This window comes from Balaenoptera acutorostrata, chromosome 1 (assembly GCF_949987535.1).
Source record: "Balaenoptera acutorostrata chromosome 1, mBalAcu1.1, whole genome shotgun sequence".
Taxonomy (NCBI): Eukaryota; Metazoa; Chordata; class Mammalia; order Artiodactyla; family Balaenopteridae; genus Balaenoptera; species Balaenoptera acutorostrata.
In genome coordinates, this window is record NC_080064.1 from 43,108,298 (window position 1) to 43,127,133 (window position 18,836).

The 18,836-nt window shown below is 41.4% G+C and overlaps 1 pseudogene; it reads left to right on the plus strand.

The window, feature by feature from the left end:
- The first annotated feature begins 10,830 nt into the window (after positions 1-10,830).
- LOC103004615 (serine/threonine-protein phosphatase 1 regulatory subunit 10-like) lies at positions 10,831-13,920 on the plus strand (annotated as a pseudogene).
- Positions 13,921-18,836: the final 4,916 nt, after the last annotated feature.

Genomic DNA, 18,836 nt, shown 5'->3' on the forward strand with positions numbered 1-18,836 from the left:
ATCCCCATGATGATTTTAAAAGGGGATCCTAGGATAACCACTGTTTAGCATGTAAAAAGATTGGAACAGGAGAATAGAGGGCTCCAGGACTTACGTCTTCAGGAAAATAAATGGAACAGATACATTATCTGATATATTTGATAATGTAGAAAATAGTGACATAGAGAACTAAGCAAATGAAAAAATAAAATTATTAATGTCTCCAGTAAGAAAAGTATGTACAAGAAAGGAAATATAATTATAGTACAGAACTTAGCTTAGCAGCAACCAATGCTTAACTCTAATTCAAAAAATGAATTTTGAATTAGTCAAAAGTTTTATTTTAACTACATAAGGGAGAGGAAATAGGGGCCTATGGTGATGGAAGAGATGAATCCTCATCTTCCAAAATAGGAATTCAAAAGATAATGTCTAAAACTGATAAATCAAAAAGAATCAGTATAACTATATTATTTTTTAATGGAAGTAAATACTAGAAGAAATAGCTAAAAGAGTTTGGGCAGGGGGTTTGAGGTTAAGAATGGGTGGAGCTGGAGATTAGGAGTTTTCATCATAAGCATTATAGCATTTTTTGACCTTATAAACAATGTGAATATATTATTTTTATTACTTTTTAAAAATTTTAAATATTTTTTTAAACATATCATTTTCATTTAAATTTCCTTAACTGAAGTCTTTTTATCATGTGTTTATGTGCTGACTGCAAGTTACTCAACAAACATTTATGTATATATTTGGTGTCTTACCTGGCACTGGAGATAAATACATGAGGAAAGTTAAAGATTTACCTTTAAAGAAATAGCTCAAAGCACAGGTGAGGGAGAAAGATAAATAACCAAGTAGCTATTAAATAGATGACAAGTGCTATAACAGAGAAATATGAAGGGCACTAGCAGAAAGCAGTGCATATCTAGCTTTGCCTTGGGAGAGGTGGATCTGAGCTGCTTCACAGAGGAGGATAATGGAAGGGGGAGCTTTCCAGGCAAATGGAATTCATGTGAAAAGGGTTGGAGGTGTCAACAAGTTTCCTTTGTCACATTTGTTAAGGCTAGAAGGTAGGACATGCAGAATGTGAGCTTGCCTCAGCTTTAGTTTTATTTGGGTCAGGTCAAGTTTTGTGGCCTTCTGTGGACATTTTCAAATCTCACAAAGGTACCTGTTATTAAAATGCAGCTGGCATCCTGTCTTTGAGGTAGAAAGAAAAGACACAGCTATAGATGGCATAGTTTCACAAATGGGAAGGCCAGGAAAACCCTAAAGTGTCTGAACTTTTTTGGTATGTGTATCCTCTTATGGTCTCAATGTGTCTGATTTGCCCTGTGTGGAAGACCACTGAGTTGTAAGCAGAGTTGCTGACTTTCCAAATACTCTCTCCAAGCAAAACCAGCAGCATTTAATCATCTTTCAAAATATTATGCCCAAAGGGAAGTAGACATCAGCTATGAAAATAAGCACTAGTCCACATGTTCCTCGGTTCCCTTTCCTCCATCCTTGCTACCATCATCCTAGTTCAGGCCTTGATATCAGACACTGCAACTGAGTCCTTGACTCCCTTCTGTATGCCTCCAGCCTCTTCCATTCAGTCCATTTTTCCTTGCCATCAGATTACTCTTTCTAAACACAGACATAATCATGGCATTCCTTTGATTAAAAAAGAACAAAAGAGGGCTTCCCTGGTGGGGCCGTGGTTAAGAATCCACCTGCCAATGCAGGGGACACAGGTTCCATCCCTGGTCTGGGAAGATCCCGCATGCTGCGGAGCAACTAAGCCCGTGCACCACAACTCCTGGGCCTGAGCTCTAGAGCCCGCGAGCCACAACTGCTGAGCCCGTGCGCCACAACTACTGAAGCCTGCATGTCTAGAGCCCGTGCTCCACAACAAGAGAGGCCACTGCAGTGAGACGCCCATGCACCACAACGAAGAGTAGCCCCCGCTCACCACAACTAGAGAAAGCCCACATACAGCAACGAAGATCCAACTCAGCCATAAATAAATAAATAAATAAATAAAATTTATTAAAAAAAAAAAAAAAGAACAAAAGAAGAAAAGCAACTTCAATGCCTCCGCATAGCCTACAAGATCAAGTCCAAACTCTTTTGTCTAGCATCCAGGCCTCCTTACCTGGCCACAAACTACTGGGTTGGCCAAAAGGTTCATTCGGTTTTTTCCATACGATGGCTCTAGTAACACTTAGTTGTCTTTAACTTCATTCTAAACAATTTTGTTAGATAGTATTGTGATATCTGTCATATCAGCATGCATTTTGAAAAAACTTATCAAAATTGGTGAATTTTTGTGTAGCCATTTAAATATTGAAGATGGAGGGAGAAAAGCAACATTTCGGCATTTTATGCTTTATTATTTCAAGAAAGGTAAAAACACAACTGAAACGCAAAAAAAGATTTATGCAGTGTATGGAGAAGGTGCTGTGACTTATTGAACGTGTCAAAAGTGGTTTGCAAAGTTTCGTGCTGGAGATTTCTCGCTGGACGATGCTCCACAGTCGTGTAGACCAGTCGAAGTTGATAGCGATCAAATCGAGACATTAATTGAGAACAATCAACATTATACGACGCGGGAGATAGCCGACATACTCAAAATATCCAAATCAAGCAGTGAAAATCATTTGCACCAGCTTGGTTATGTTAAGCACTTTGAGGTTTGGGTTCCACGTAAGTTAAGCAAAAAAAACCTTCTTGACCGTATTTCCGCATGCAACTCTCTACTTAAATGTAACAAAAATGTTCCATTTTTAAAACAAATTGTGACGGATGATGAGAAGTGGATATTGTACAATAATATGGAATGGAAGAGATCGTGGGGCAAGCGAAGTGAACCACCACCAACCACACCAAAGGCCGGTCTTCATCCAAAGAAGGTGATGTTGTATATATGGTGGGATTGGAAGGGAGTCCTCTATGAACTCCTTCTGGAAAACCAAACGATTAATTCCAAGTACTGCTCCCAATTAGACCAACTGAAAGCAGCGCTCGACGAAAAGCATACGGAATTAGTCAACAGAAAACGCATACTCTTCCATCAGGATAACGCAAGCCTACATGTTTCTTTGAAGACCAGGCAAAAACTGTTACAGCTTGGCTGGGAAGTTCTGATTCATCCACTGTATTCATCAGACATTGCACCTTCAAATTTCCATTTATTTCGGTCTTTACAAAATTCTCTTAATGAAAAAAATTTCAATTCCCTGGAAACTGTAAAAGGCACCTGGAACAGTTCTTTACTCAAAAAGATAAAAAGTTTTGGGAAGATGGAATTATGAAGTTGCCTGAAAAATGGCAGAAGGTAGTGGAACAAAATGGTGAATATGTTGTTCAATAAAGTTCTTGGTGAAAATGAAAAATGTGTCTTTTATTTTTATTTTAAAACCAAAGGAACTTTTTGGGCAACCCAATACATTTCTAGCACCCTCTTCTATCATTCTTCTGTAACCCTCTCTCTCCACTTCCTACCACACACACACACACAATGTTCTTTTCTTTAAATTTCCCTAAACTTCCCTGAAATCCTATTCTTAGAACACAGTGAACTTTCATACCATCAAGTATTTGCATTTGTTTTTCTCTCTTAAATGCCCTTTGGTCCACAAATCTCCCTGTCTTAAGGCCCAGTTTAAATGTCCCTATTTATGGTTAAAACATGATGTCTGACTCACCAGGATCCAACCCAGGATTACTAAATGTATGACTTGAACATGTTACCTAAGCTCTCTTTGCTTTAGAAATAAAAGTAGAAAATAACAGTACCTGTTTCACAGGGTTGTTGTGAGATATCAGTAACATGCGTAAAATGCTTAGAACAATGGCAGGTACGTAGTTTGAGCTCAATGCATGTTAGCTCTGGTTTAAAATAATAATAAATGAATAACGAATAAACAAACGTCCTCTTTTCTAGGAAGCTTTATTCACTTCTCCAAGGAAAATTAATCATTCCTTCTATTTCCCACAAGGAAAATTAATCATAAGTAATTCATATTGCTTGTGACATTTACTTTCACATTTCTTCTACTTTATACAATTTCAGTCATGTAGAATATGTTCAAAATAATTTTTAAAATAAAGTTATATTAACTTCTGAAGTCTTTTAAAATATCGTTTCAAAGCTGTTAGGCATGGATTCAAATCCTGGATCAACCACCTATTAATAATGTGATCTTCAGCAAGTGACAAAACCTCAGTTTCTATATGTATAAAAAGAAGAAAAACATCATTTATCTGACTGAGGATTCAGTGATAATTTTCCTTCAGAGGTCTCCCTGGGTCTGTAGAAAAGCCTAAAACACTTGGCCAGGCACACAAGTCCCTCCATCATCTGGCCCTTGTCTATATTTCCAGCTTCATCTCCCCCATTCTCCCTTGTACTTGCTACTTCAACAATTCTGAAATGCTTTCAGTTTCCTAAGCTGTCCAGGTTTTTGCATTTTTGTACATGCTGTTCATTCTGCCTGAAATGTCCCTCCGTTCACTTCTACTTACCCAGTTCTTCTTCGTCCTTCAAAACTCATTAAAATATTTATTGAATACCTAATAATATATGTTCTATGTCCCGCTGGTCATTCAACAGATGTCCAAATGTCATCTGGTGTAGTTTGACTGCCTTCAACTGCATTGGAACTGAAAATCAGAGCTGTTAAGAACCTTAGAGTTCACCTAACCTAGCCCAACACTGCCCAAGTTGAAGAAGTAGTTCTAGAGAGAAGAGACTGACCCAAGGTCATGGAGATCTCAGTTATCTACTGTTGTGTAACAAAGTATCCCAAAGTTCAGCAGCTTAGATCAACAACCATTATATTATTTCTCACAATTTTATGAGTCAGGAATCTAGTCAAGTCTAGGCTAGTTGCTTCTTCTGCTCCACATGGAGTCAAGTGAGATCTCTCCATGGTATTCGTTTGGCTTCACCCAACGTCTTGAGCCTTGGCTTCATTTGGCCCCCTCTCTCCTTCCAGAGTGTCTCAATGTGATATCTCCAGCAGAGTATATGGTATCTCAGGGCTCAAAGAGAAAATGTTCCCAGGAGACAGGAAGTGGAAGTTACCAGTCTCTTAAGACCTGGGCTTGGAAACTAGCACAGTGTCACCTCTGCAGTATTCTATTGGTCAAAACAATCATAGAGCTCATCCAGACTCCAGAGGAGGAGACATAGACCCCACAGTCAATGGGAGGAGGATCTAAGAATTTACAGCCATCTTTAATCTGTCACCGTCTGCCCTCTGGCCACGAATTATTTACATTCTTCCCACAGCAAAATACATTCACTTCCTCAAAGGACCTACCCCTCCAAACTCAACCTATTACAATGTTAGGCTCAGGATCAAGGTCCATGATCTCATCATCTGAATAAGTTCCAGATGTGGATGAGTTTCCTCAGATGTAGTTCCTAGGGTGTAGTTTCTTGAGCACTGTTCCTTTCCATTGAAAATCTCTGAACAAAAGAGAAAAGTTACCTTCCCCATATATACCCAACTACAATGGTGAGACAGGCATAAGGTAACTGCTGTAGACACTCCTGTTCAAAAGAGGGTGGGGTGGTGGTGATGGGTGGAAGGAATGGAAGCACAAAGCAGTCACTGATGCTTAGAAATTCTGAAATCTAGCCAAACACATGATGCCAGTGCTTTAATTAAGGCCTAGTTCTGCTCCCTGGGAATGAATCTCTGTGACTTTTGGTTCTGCCCTCTGAGTCACCATTCTTTTTCCATAAGAAATAGCCCATTTTTATAGTTGAGTAGTTTTCTCAGCCTGCTCTCTGCCCATAGTAGACTGGGAGTCCAAAGACCTCTTTTCATTTCGTACTGTCTCTGTGAGCTTCAGGCCAAGCTAACGTAATCCTTTTAAAATTTGGGGGGGGGGTTCCTGTGTATCAAATTATACTCTACTCCATTATCCAAAAAACACACCCACAAATCTTTCAGATAGCCTTTCTCGACCTTGGGCCCCCTGTGAACCTGTTGTGGAACAACATCCTTAAGACTCTTAGAAACCCAGTTGTTTAACACAGAGGGTCCATGAGGCACAGCATTAAGATCCGCAGAAAGAATTTATTTCCACTAGGAATAACTTTGAAAGCATCTATGAGACACTGCCTTAAATCTTTCTGACCTACACTGCTGGTGAGGATGTAAACTGGTACAGCCATATGGAAAGCAGTATTGAGCTTCCTCAAAAAATTAAGAATATAACTATGATATGATCCAGCTATTCTACTACTGGGTATTTATCCAAAGAATATGAAAACACTAATTAGAAAAGATACACGTACCCCTATGTTCATTACAGCATTATGTATGATAGCTAAGATATGGAAACAACCTAAGTGCCCATCAACAGAAGAATGGATAAAGATGTGGTATACATATATATATATATATATAGACACACACACACACACACACACACACACACACACACACACAGTGGAATACTACTCAGTCATAAAAAAGATGAAATCTTGCCATTTGTCTCAATGCATGGACGTTGAGGGTATTAGGCTAAGTGAAATAAGCCAGAGAGAAAGACAAACAACTTATGATTTCATTCATATGTGGAATATTAAAAAAAAGTAAAATAGTGTCTGCCCTTACACTTAGGTAAAATAAAATCAAGCACGTAGATACAGAGAACAAAGTAGTGGTTTCCAGAGGGGAAGAGGTATGGGGGGAGGGTGAAATGAGTAAAGGGGATCAGCTGTATGTGGTGAATGGAAACTAAACTTTTGGTGGTAAGTATGCTGTAGTGTATATAGAAGTCTAAATATAATGTTATACACATGACTGTTATCAATCAATGTTACCTCAATTAAAAAAATCTTTCTGAGGTCTTAACAAAGGATTTTACAGTTGCATCCTCGACTTGTCTTTACCCTGTGATCTCATTTTGCTGGTAACACCTTAGAGCTGATCTTTACTATGAGGCCATTTTTTTCCATTGAGATTCTTGTGCTGCCTGGAAATACTATCCTGGGTCCTTTTTTAGTTTACCTCTCTCTTCTCATATTTCATTATAAATAGCTAGAAAAAGCCAGCTGACACTTTGGACTTTCTGCCTGGAAACTCGTCAAACAGATCCTCAAATTCATTAGGTACCTTTCTATTTTCCCTGTTACCACAAGTAACCTTGTTGCCAAACCTTTGTCCAGCTTCCAGTAACAATTCCTTTACTGTTCTGAAAGTGATCGCCAACACCTCCAAGTCTTTCTAGCTTTCACTGACAGATGCCTCAAAGGCCCTTTCAAGTCCCCACACATTGCCCGGTCTCAAAACCAATGTCACATGTTTGGGGTTTTGGGTTATAGGAGTGCCCAATTCCCAGTTAGCAACTTCTGTTGTGGTTATCAGTTGTTGCCTAACAAACCACCCCAAAACTTAGTAGCTTTAAAAAAAAAATCATTATATCTCTCGATTTTGTGTGTCAATATTTGAGGTAAGCCTTGAATGACCAGTTCTTCAGCTCCACATGAAGTGAACTGGGGTCAGTTGATATTCAGCTGGCAGTTGGACTGGTCTGAAGGGTCCAAGATAGCTTCACTCACATGACTGAGACATTGGCAAGGGCAACTGGAAGGCTAGATTTAAGCTTCTCTTGAAGGCCTTCTCTTTGTCCCTCTCTTGAAGGCTGGGCTCAGTCAGGTCCTTCTCTTCTGCATGTAGTCTCAAAGCCTGTTCATGAAGTGTGTCCAGAAGGGATGTCAAACATCTTACATGACACCCAAGGTATCCAAGAGGCAGTGTTCCAAGAGATAGGAAATGGAAGCTTCCAGTTTTTTAAGTCCTGGGCTTGGAAACTGGCCATGTCATTTCTGCCGTATTTTATTTATTAGCTAAAGCAGTTCCAGACTCTGCTCAGATTCAAGGGGAAAGTATATGGACATCATCTCTTAAGAGAAGAAGCATCAAAGAATTTGTGGCCATATTTAATCTGCCACATAAAGAAAGTTAGCAGTAAAACAAAGAGTTGAACCCAGGTCTTCTGCCTTCAGATGCATGCATGGGTCATAGCACTCATTCATTCTTTCATTCATTCATGATCCAAGAAACATTTCTGAAATGCCGCTGTCTGTTAGGTACCATGTTAGATGCTGAGCAGGATATAAACATTATCTTCTATTCTAGGATAGCCCACAGTCTAATGAGGTTAGTAGATATGATCACAGATAATGCTAGATACTAATAGAGAGTTATGCCAAATGCTGGGGGAACACCGAAGAGGGAGGGAATATCTACAATGGGAAAGAGGGAATATCAGGAAGACTTGCTAGAGAAATAAACTTAGAGCTGAGTTTTAAAAGCTGAAGAGAATTTGCTGAGAAGAGAAGACAGTGAAAGACTTTCTAGGCATGGGCCAAGAAGAGGCGGGGTGAGAGAGCATGGTATGTTTGGGAAACATTGAGGAGTTCACGTGATTGATGTGGAGAATGTGAGGAGTACAAGCCTGAAATTATTTTAATGATTTTTTTCCTGAGGTAGTCAGAGAGGTATAGGGAGAAGGTGATTGGAGACTTCATTTCAACCTAATGTTTTTCCTATTGATTCTAAGAGTTTTGACTCCAAATCTTTTCTTTCTCTGTTTCTATTTGCAACCCTCCCACCCTGTTTCTTCATTAAATCATGGCAATAGGATCAGAGGAAGATAAGGTCATTTAATGTTCTATATTTACATCCAGCATATAAACTCCAGTTTTCCAACATGTGTGCAAGTCTGGGTAACAGACTGTGTGTCATAAATATTCATCCTGCCTTTTCATATGGTTATTTGAAGCCTACATATTAAGCCTGACCTTAGTCCTTAGTGGAGTGGAGATTGATGTGGTTCAACAAAGAGGTATTTTACTTGGCAACAGACTCCAACATGCTAAGTCAAAGACCCATTCCAATACCTGTCCCCTGCAATGCCTTTGTGAAAATTAGAAAAATGTACATCCTCTGGGCAGATACAGGCTCACACCAGGTTTCAGTGGCTTGGAGAGTAGAGCAGGGTCTGAATATCAGCTGCCACTTGTTTCCTGCCTCTGGCACCTTTGTGACATGTACAGAATGTGTGACTCTATGTTCTGGTTTTGGGTAGTTATTGGTGTTCTATTGTTAAATTCAGAATAGAGCCTGTAGGAACAGACCAGAGAAGCTAGTTTCTGTCCCCTGCTCCCCACATCCTTTAATTATAAAGTATTCTGTGACTTACTGTTCAAACACTAAACAGATCATTCTCCTTCTTTGTCTTTATTTTCCTCTCTCTGAAAGCTCCAGGAACTGTTCTTTCCTACCTGGAATATAGAGCCCAATTTGTCAGGAATAAGTTTGGCAAGCGTAATATTCTATCCATACTTTCATCTGCCTCAGGAAAATGACTTTTTTTAAAAGTTGTTTTTTTCAGTGCAAAGACCATTTTGAAACACTAACACCAGGAATAAAGAGAAAGAGGGGGAGAAAACATTGCCGACAATCCTGTCTCCTATCGTGTAAACTGTTTTTCATTTCTCCACATAACCTTGGTGACCATTGTCTCCAAGTTCCTAAATTCCAAACTCTGTCAACGTGTGTCATTTTTTATTGTTTTAATTGTTTCATTTTATTTTCTGCACTTTTTACTGAATAGTATGTCCCCCCAAAATTTCATGTTTCATTCATGCATATACCCAACAAATATTTACCTAGTTCTTATAATTTGCCAGGTTCTATTTTAGATGACAAGGATTCAGTAATGAATATGCCAAAGCTCTTACCCTGAGGACTTAATGCCAGTGAGAGAGACATACAACAAACAATTCAAATGTCAGGTGCTATAAAGCAAATTAAAGCAAGGCAATGGAACAGAAAGTAATATAGAGAGTGACCATTTTAGAAAATACCTCTTGGAGTAAATACACAATTACTTAATATTTCCCTATGATCAAACATTTGGATCATTGTTTCTGAGATTGTCTGTCAGTGAAATATACACACATATATATATATATTTAATTATTTATTTATATTTTTGGCTGTGTTGGGTCTTCATTGCTGCTCAGGCTTTCTCTAGCTGTGGCGAGCGGGGATTACTCTTCATTGTGGTGCGCGGGTTTCTCATTGCAGTGGCTTCTCTTGTTGTAGAGCACGGGCTCTAGGCACGCGGGCTTCAGTAGTTGTGGCATGAGGGCTCAGTAGTTGTGGCTCATGGGCTCTAGAGTGCAGCCTCAGTAGTTGTAGCACACGGGCTTAGTTGCTCTGCAGCATGTGGGATCATCCCGGACCAGGGCTCGAACCCGTGTCCCCTGCATTGGCAGGCGGATTCTTATCCACTGCACCACCAGGGAAGCCCTATGTATTTATTTTTTATTTAAAAATTTCCTTTAGAATGAAACTCCAAAAGAGGACTACTGGCAGTTTTAGCTCCTGGTTTTACTGTAAAGATTGTAATCACCACAATTCATGCTTCAGAGGACAAAATGTTAGCAAGAGAGGATTCTGGGAAGACGGCAAAGTAGAAAGCACCAGGTTTCTATCTCCCCACCTAGACAACAACTTCACTAGCAGAATCTGCCTCATGTAACTATTTGGAACTCTGGAGTCTATTGAAGGCTTGCTTACAACTTCCAGGGGAAGACTTGCTTCTGACCACAGAGGTGCAGACAAAGCGGCAGGCAGTTGTTGCTGCGCATCCCACCCTGTTGCAAGCTCCTACCCGTATAGCTAAATTCCAGGGGATTTCAAGGGCTGGCACCCCTATTTCCTCCCCCCCACATTTTTTTCTTTTCCTTCTGATGGAATTGAAGGGAGAAATAGAAGGCTCGATTCTGGGGTTCTTTTGGAGGTTTGAATTTTCTCAGAGAAAGACAGGATGGCCACAAGGATAAAAGAAACAAACCACAGCAACATCGAAGACCTTGAAAGGAACCTGAGGGTGTCAGGGGAGGAAAAACAGCAGCCACAAGCCCAACCACTTGTGTCTTCCCACCCCTTCCCACCTATCTTGCCCACCCCACCAGCCCACTCTGCCTGGGACTTGAAATCTGTGGCTGAAGGACCATCACCACATAGCTTCAAAAATAATTAACAACCCTCCCTTCCCAAACACACCCAAATTCACTCATCCAGCGTTTACTTTTTTGAATCCACTCAGAACTTTTTTTCTACAACACCCCTCCCTACATGGAGTTGGTGGTGGGAGGGATGAATACTGAGCTGGCCTTAGTTTTTTTAAAGAGACTTTCTGATCCAATGAGGCCTCCCAAATAATTGAGTTTTGGGTTCTGGTTGGTTGTTTTATTTTTTTTCCCCAAATTTTAACCCCCTCCACCCCAAGCCCGATAAAACCTCGATCAGGAAGCTGGATAGCTTCCTTAACTGAGATGGGGAAGTCAAGAGTGTGGATGGGATTTTGAAGATCTTCAGTATGATAAAGGAAGCATGAAAGATAGTGAGTCGTATTTACTTGAACACTCTCCTGCAGACCTGTTCACTAGAAATATTGGTCAAGTTTACTGATGTTGGTAGTTACAAGTTTCTTAACAATTGGCTGAAGTATTCAAAGACAACCAACAACATTCCCCTCTTGCAGCAAATTCTGCTGACGCTGCAGCATCTACCACTCACTGTTGACCATCTCAACCAGCACAACACAGCCAAACTGGTGAAGAGCTGAGCAAGTCAAGTAAGGATGAAGAGCTCTGGAAATTGGCCTCAGTCCTTATCAGCGACTGAATGACTGTCATCCACTCCCAGAGCAGTACCCAGCCTGCTGAGAAAGATAAGAAGAAACGGAAAGAAGAGGGAAAGAGTTGAACCACCCCTCCTGAGTGACCTTTGACTGAGGTGAAGGCTGAGACTCAGACTGAGGAGGCCCCAGAGAAGAAGAGGGAGAAGCCCAGGTCTCTCTGAACCATGGTGCCCAGTCACGTCCCATTCCTTTCCACTAGGCTAGAGCTGGAGACCCCGTCTTTGGTGCCTGTAAAGAAGAATGCCAGTGCAGTGGTGGTTTCTGACAAGTACAACCTTAAACCCATCTCCCTCAAGTGTCAGAGTTCCACAGCTGCCCCAGGAGATGCTGCACCCCTTGCAGAGAAGAAATACAAGCCACTCAACACGACACCCAATGCCACCAAAGAGATCAAAGTGAACATCATCCCACCATAGCCTATGGAGGGCCTGGGCTTTCTGGATGTGCTCAATTCAGCACCTGTTCCAGGCATCAAAATTAAGAAGAAGAAGAAGGTGTTGTCACCCACAGCTGCCAAGTCAAGCCCGTTTGAATGGAAAACAAGCACAGAACCAAGCACAGCAAACCTTCTTCCCTAGAGCCAGCACCTCCTTCTGAGGCCTTCTGAGGACACAGAACGTCCAGGGACCCCAGTTCCCCCTGTTGAAGTCCCAGAACTCATGGATACCACCTCTTTGGAACCAGAAGCTTGGGATGCAAAGCCAGTGGAGATCCTAGCCAGCTGACCCAGAAGGGCAGGAAGAGGAAAACTGTGACGTGACCTGAGGAGGGCAAACAGAGAGTATTTCTATTTTGAACTGAATGAAACTGAACGAGTAAATGTGAATAAGATCAAGGACTTTGGCGAGTCAGCTAAGTGAGAGATATTGTCAGACCAACAGGCGTTTGAGATAGCCTGGTGTCTGAGCGACAACAACATGGAGGAGAATGTGCCCTGGGTGTGCCCCCGGCTCCTGTGCTGCTCTCACCTCTCATCACCCCTGGAAGCAGTAGCCAGGATCAGTAGTACATCCAGGCTGAGCAGGAGAAGGGGATCCTTCAGGAGCTCTTCCTGAGCAAGGAAAGTCCTCACAATCCTGATTCTGAGCCCTATGAGCCTATCCCTCCAAAATTCATCCCCCTAGATGAGGAATGTTCCATGGATAAAACCCCATATGTTGAGACCCTGGAGCCTATTAGGTTGGGTGGGCTGTGGTTCACCCGACGGGGTAAGTGTTTCCAAGTTGCCTTCTGTTCTGGATGATCTTATGGAAAACATGGGTGCCGGGAAGGGCCCCCAGGGTTCTGGAGGAGGAGGCATCGATGTCCAGGAGATCGTCCCTCCATCATGGGTAGCCCTAACAGTCATCCCGCAGAGGAACAGCTGAAGCAAACAGACTCTTCAGACAAGGTCAAGCAGATGCCGGTGCCACACAGACTCCTAGGCCCTGATCTGATAGCCAATGGTTTTCTACCGGGAGGCCCCGGGAGCCCCCAAGGGCATGCAGCACTTCCCCCCCTGGACCTAGGGGACCTATGCCAAGTCCCCATGGAGGCCCTGGGGGCCCTGGTGGGCCAGTGGTCCATGTCTCCTGGGTCCCCCAACCCCTCCCTGGGGGCAGTGCAATCTCTTCTAGGATGACCCAGGTGTCCCCATGCAGGGTGGCCTGACGCTGGGGGTACCAGGACCAGGTCCTGGACCATCCCATAGAGGCCATAGTGGCCAAGGAGGAAATGAAACTCTTCCTCCTCTTCCATTCTGAGGGACCAGAGGAGGTTGCTCTGGAGGAGGACCCCCAAATGGACGAGGGGGCCATGGTGGAGGCATGGTTGGAGGCAGTGGGAATGGTCTCCATGAAGGCCCTGGTGGAGGAATGGGTGCTGGTGATGGACATCAGCCCTATGACGGCCCTGGATATGGGAGGCCCCATGGCCACCGGCCTCATTATGTCCCTGGTCACTGAGGCCACGACCATCGAAGGCCACCCCCTCGTAAGTACCATGGCTATGATGGCCCTGGCCATGGAGGAGGGGGTCACCAAGGGCATGATGGAGGCCACAGCCATGGAAAAAACATGTCAAACTGCCCTGTTTGTTGACATATCATGATGTTCTCATAGCAACTGCTTCTATGAGAACAACTGCGCCTTCTACCACCCGAGTGTCAATGGCCCCTCCTGCCCTAGGGAACCACCTGCCCGCCCCATCCACACACACCCCTATGGACTGTAGCCTTGCTCCTTCCACATTTTTATGGCTTCTGTGAGGCCCATTTTCCCTTTTCCCCAGCTGATGAGCTGGCCCCCTCAGGGCCCACCTGCCTGGGTTCCTGTGGGTTTTCTGATCACTGGTGCACATTGATGTACATATTTTCCTCCAGTCTGGGAGGAGAGAGACTGGACACATTCTGTACCTTGGACTGTTTAAGAGGAGACCCAGTTGCCTTCACTTTTTGAGGAGATTTTCCCTGTATCCCAAGCCCCTTTCTGGTATTACCCTTTTTACCTGAGAACCTAAAGCTGGTTATCCTGGAGAATACCTCTGCTCTCCTACTGTGGGTCCTCCACATGCACACAGAACTCTGATGCAGGATCAGCTGCACTTATGAAATCATCCCAGTCAAATTCATTCTTCCTTATGGGGTGGGGAGATGGCAAAAGGGGTATTGTGTATCTTACTGCACTGAGAAGGCTCAATCCAGCTGGATTTGAGTTCTGGAATACACATCATGTCCATTCCTCCTCTGACACAAGCTTTACATTCTGAGTCCTTTCTCAAGTAAGACTTTGCAATCTTCTGTGAATACCCAAGTTTGCATCATGGGTCTGCTAGGTTCAATGATGGCAAATTCATACTGGCATCCAGTGAAAGTTTCAGCTTGCATAGGTGAGGCCATTGATGGTGGTCTACAGCTCATTCTGGAAACTGTAAAACACTTCAGTGAGACCAGCTTTCTATCAGCTGAAGCCCAGTGTGCTGGGCCTGACAGTCACACTACTTGCACTACTCTGGGAGTTAGCATGCTCCTGGCCTCCACCTGGAACCTTGTCAGTGTGAGGCCTCCAGCTCCCTTGCCCTGTCAGCCACCTCTGAATCCCCACCAAGTGCTTTCCTGGGTGGATTCAATAAGATGACTTGTCCTCTCACAGCCCTCTCCTTCACTTGTCTCAGCATCAGTTGTTTTCTAAGAAAACAGTGCATTGGTTGGATTTTGTGCACAGTCTTGTGTTAGAGCCACAATGGATTTGAGGATGAGTATTTTCTTTTTCTTTTGCTTTTGTATATTTTGTATATTAATAATAAACAATGGAAAGAGAAGCAGCTTATTAAAAATAATAGTACACTCTACAACAATAGCTGGCAAAACACACATACCAAAACTTATAGGGCTCAGTGAAATCAGTTGTAAGGGGAAAATTTGTAGTTATAAACACATTTAAAAAAATAAAGATCTCAAATCAACAATTTAACTGTACAACTTAAGGAACTAGAAAAAGAAGAACAAATTAAACCCAAAGCTAGCAGAAGAAAAAGGAAATAATAAAGATAAAGCAGAGATAAATGAAACAGAATATACAAACAATGGGAAAAAAAACAATGAAACAAAAAGTTGTTTCTTCAAAAAATCAACAAAATTGACAAACCTCTAGCTAGAGGGACCAAAAAGGAAGAGAAAAGACTCAAATTACTAAAATCAGAAATGAAAGTGGGGACATAACTACAGATTCTACAGAAATAACAAGGATTATAAGAGATTACTATCAACAAGTATATAGCAACAAATTGGATTACCAAGATGAAATGGTCAAATTACTAGAAAAATAACCCAAGACTAAATCACAAAGAAACAGGAAATCTGACTAGACCTATAATGAGTAAAGAGATTGAATTCACAACCAAAAATCTCCCTTCGAAGGAAAACCCCCTTCCTGATGCCTTCATTGTTGAATTCTACCAAACATTTTAAAAAGAACAAACACCAATCCTTCCCAAACTTTTGCAAAAAATTGAAGAGGAGGGAACACTTCTTAACTCATTCTGTGAGGCCAGCATTACCCTGATACCAGAGCCAGACAAAAATACTATTAGAAAACTAAAGATCAATATCCCTTACGAACATTGATGCAAAAATCCTCAACAAAACACTGGCAAAGCAAATTCAGCAAAATATTAAAAGGATTATACACCATGACCAGGTGCAATTTATTCCTGGAATGCAAGGATGTTTCATTATATGAAAATCAATCAATACAATACATCACATTAACAGAATGAAGGGGGAGAAACCCACATAATCATATCAACTGGCACAGAAAAAGCATTTGTCAAATTCAACACCCTTTCATGATACAGAACACTCAAACTTAAGAATATAAGGAAATGACCCCAATATAACAAAAGCTGTATATGAAAACCCACAGCTAACATCATACTCAGTGGTGAAGAACTGAAAGCTTTTCATCTAATATCAGGACCAAGGTAAGGATGGATGCCCACTTTCACCACTTCTATTCAACATAGCACTGGAAGTGGTAGCCAGAGAAATTAGTCAAGGAAAAAGAAATAGAAGCACCCAAATTGGAAAGAATGAAGTAAAAGTATCTCTATTTGCAGATGGTGTAATCTTATATGTAGAAAATCCTAAAGATCCCCCCCCCAAAAAAAACCCTGTTAGAACTAATTAATTAATCCAGCAAAAAAGCAGGATACGAAGTCAACACAAAAATCAGTTGCATTTCTACATACTAAGAATGAACAATTTGAAAAGGAAGTTACAAAAAAAAATCCTCTTACAATAGCATCAAAAAGAGTAAAATACTTAAGAACTAACCAAGGAGGTTAAGTACAATGAAAACTATAAAACATTGCTGAAAGAAATTAAATAAGACATAAATAAATGGAGACACATCTCGTATTTATGGAATGGAAGATTTAATATTGTTTAAATGTCAATATTACCCAAAGCAATTTACAGATTCAATGTAATCCCTACCAAAATACCAACTACTTTTTTTTTGCAAAAATAAAAAAAAAAGCATATTAAAATTCACATGACATCTCAAGAGACCACAAATAGTCAAAACAATCTTGAAAAAGAAGAACAAAACTGGAGGACTCACGCTTCTTGATTTCAAAACTTCTAAAAAGCTACAGTAACCAAAACAGTGTGGTACTGTCATAAATACAGACATATAGACCAATGGAGTAGAATAGAGACCCCAGAAATAAACTATCATATATATGGTCAAATGATTTTTGACAAGAGTCCCTAGATCATTCAATGGGGAAAGAACAGTCTTTTCAACAAATAATTCTGGGAAAAATGGATCTACATATGCAAAATAATGAAGTTGGACTTTTAGCTAACATAATATTAAAAAATTCCAAATGGATCATGGACCTAAATGTAAAGCCTAAAAGAATAAATCTCTTAGAAGAAAACATAGGACAAAAGCTTCAAAACATTGAACTTGGAAATGATTTCTTAGCTATGAATTAAGAACATAAATAACAAAAGAAAAATCAGACTAATGTACTTTATGAAAAATTTTAAATTTTGTGCATCAAAAGGCACTATAACAGAGTAAAAAGGAAAACAACAGAATGGGAGAAAATATCTGCAAATCATTTATCTGATAAGGCATAAATATATAGAATATATAGATAACTTCTAAAACTCAACAATAAAAAAGCAACCTGATTCAAAAATGGGCAAAGTACTTGAATAGACATTTCTCCAAAGAAGATATACAAATAGCCAAGAAGCACACAAAAAGATGCTCACCATTGCTGATCATTAGGAAAATGTAAATCAAAACTATAATGTAGGGACTTCCTTGGTGGTGCAGGGGTTAAGACTCTACGCTCCCAATGCAGGGGGCCTGGGTTCGATCCCTGGTCAGGGAACTAGATCCCACATGCATGCCACAACTAAGGAGCTGGCGAACTGCAACTAAGGAGCCTGCAAGCCACAACTAAGGAGCCCAGGTGCCACAACTAAAGAAGCCAGCTGGGTGGGGGCAGGGAGGGGTTGTGAATTGGGAGATTGTGATTGACATATATACACTAATATGTATAAAATAGATAACTAATAAGAACCTGCTGTATAAAAAAATAAAATAAAATAAAATTCAAAAAAAAAGAAAAAAAGAATATAAAAACAACAACAACAAAAGAAGCCAGCAAGCCACAACTAAGGTCCAGCGCAACCAAATAAATAAATAAAAATAAATATTAAAAAAAAACTATAGGGCTTCCCTGGTGGCGCAGTGGTTGAGAGTCTGCCTGCCAATGCAGGGGACACGGGTTCGAGCCCTGGTCTGGGAAGATCCCACATGCTGCGGAGCAACTACGCCCGTGAGCCACAATTACTGAGCCTGCGCGTCTGGAGCCTGTGCTCCGCAGCGGGAGAGGCCGCGATAGTGAGAGGCCCGCGCACCGCGATGAAGAGTGGCCCCCGCTTGCCACAACTGGAGAAAGCCCTCGCACAGAAACGAAGACCCAACACAGTCATAAATAAATAAATAAATAAAAATTAAAAAAAAAAATTAAAAAAAAAAAACTATAATGTGATATGACCTGACACTAGTTAGGATGGCTTCTATCAAAAAAACAGAAAACAACAAGTGTTGAGAAGGATGTGGAGAAATTGGAATGCTTGTGCACAGTGATAACTAGAGAGTTATTTTTTAATAGGTATCGCTATACCTATTAAGTTTCAGTTTTACAGGATGAAAAGAGGTATGGGAATGGATGGTGGTGATGGCTGTACAACAATGTGAAGGTATTTAAAACCACTGAACTGTACACTTAAAAATGGTTAAGGGGCTTCCCTGGTGGTGCAATGATTAAGAATCCACCTGCCAATGAAGGGGACAGGGGTTCGAGCCCTGCTCCGGGGAGATCCCACATGCTGCGGAGCAACTAAGCGCGTGAACCACAGCTACTGAGCCTGCGCTCTAGAGCCCATGAGCCACAACTACTGAGTCCACATGCCACAACTACCGAAGCCCGCACGCCTAGAGCCTGTGCTCTGCAACAAGAGAAGCCACCACAATGAGAGTCCCACGCACTGCAACCAAGAGTAGCCCCCACTTGCCAGAACTAGAGAAAGCCCATGAGCAGCAACAAAGACCCAATGCAGCCAA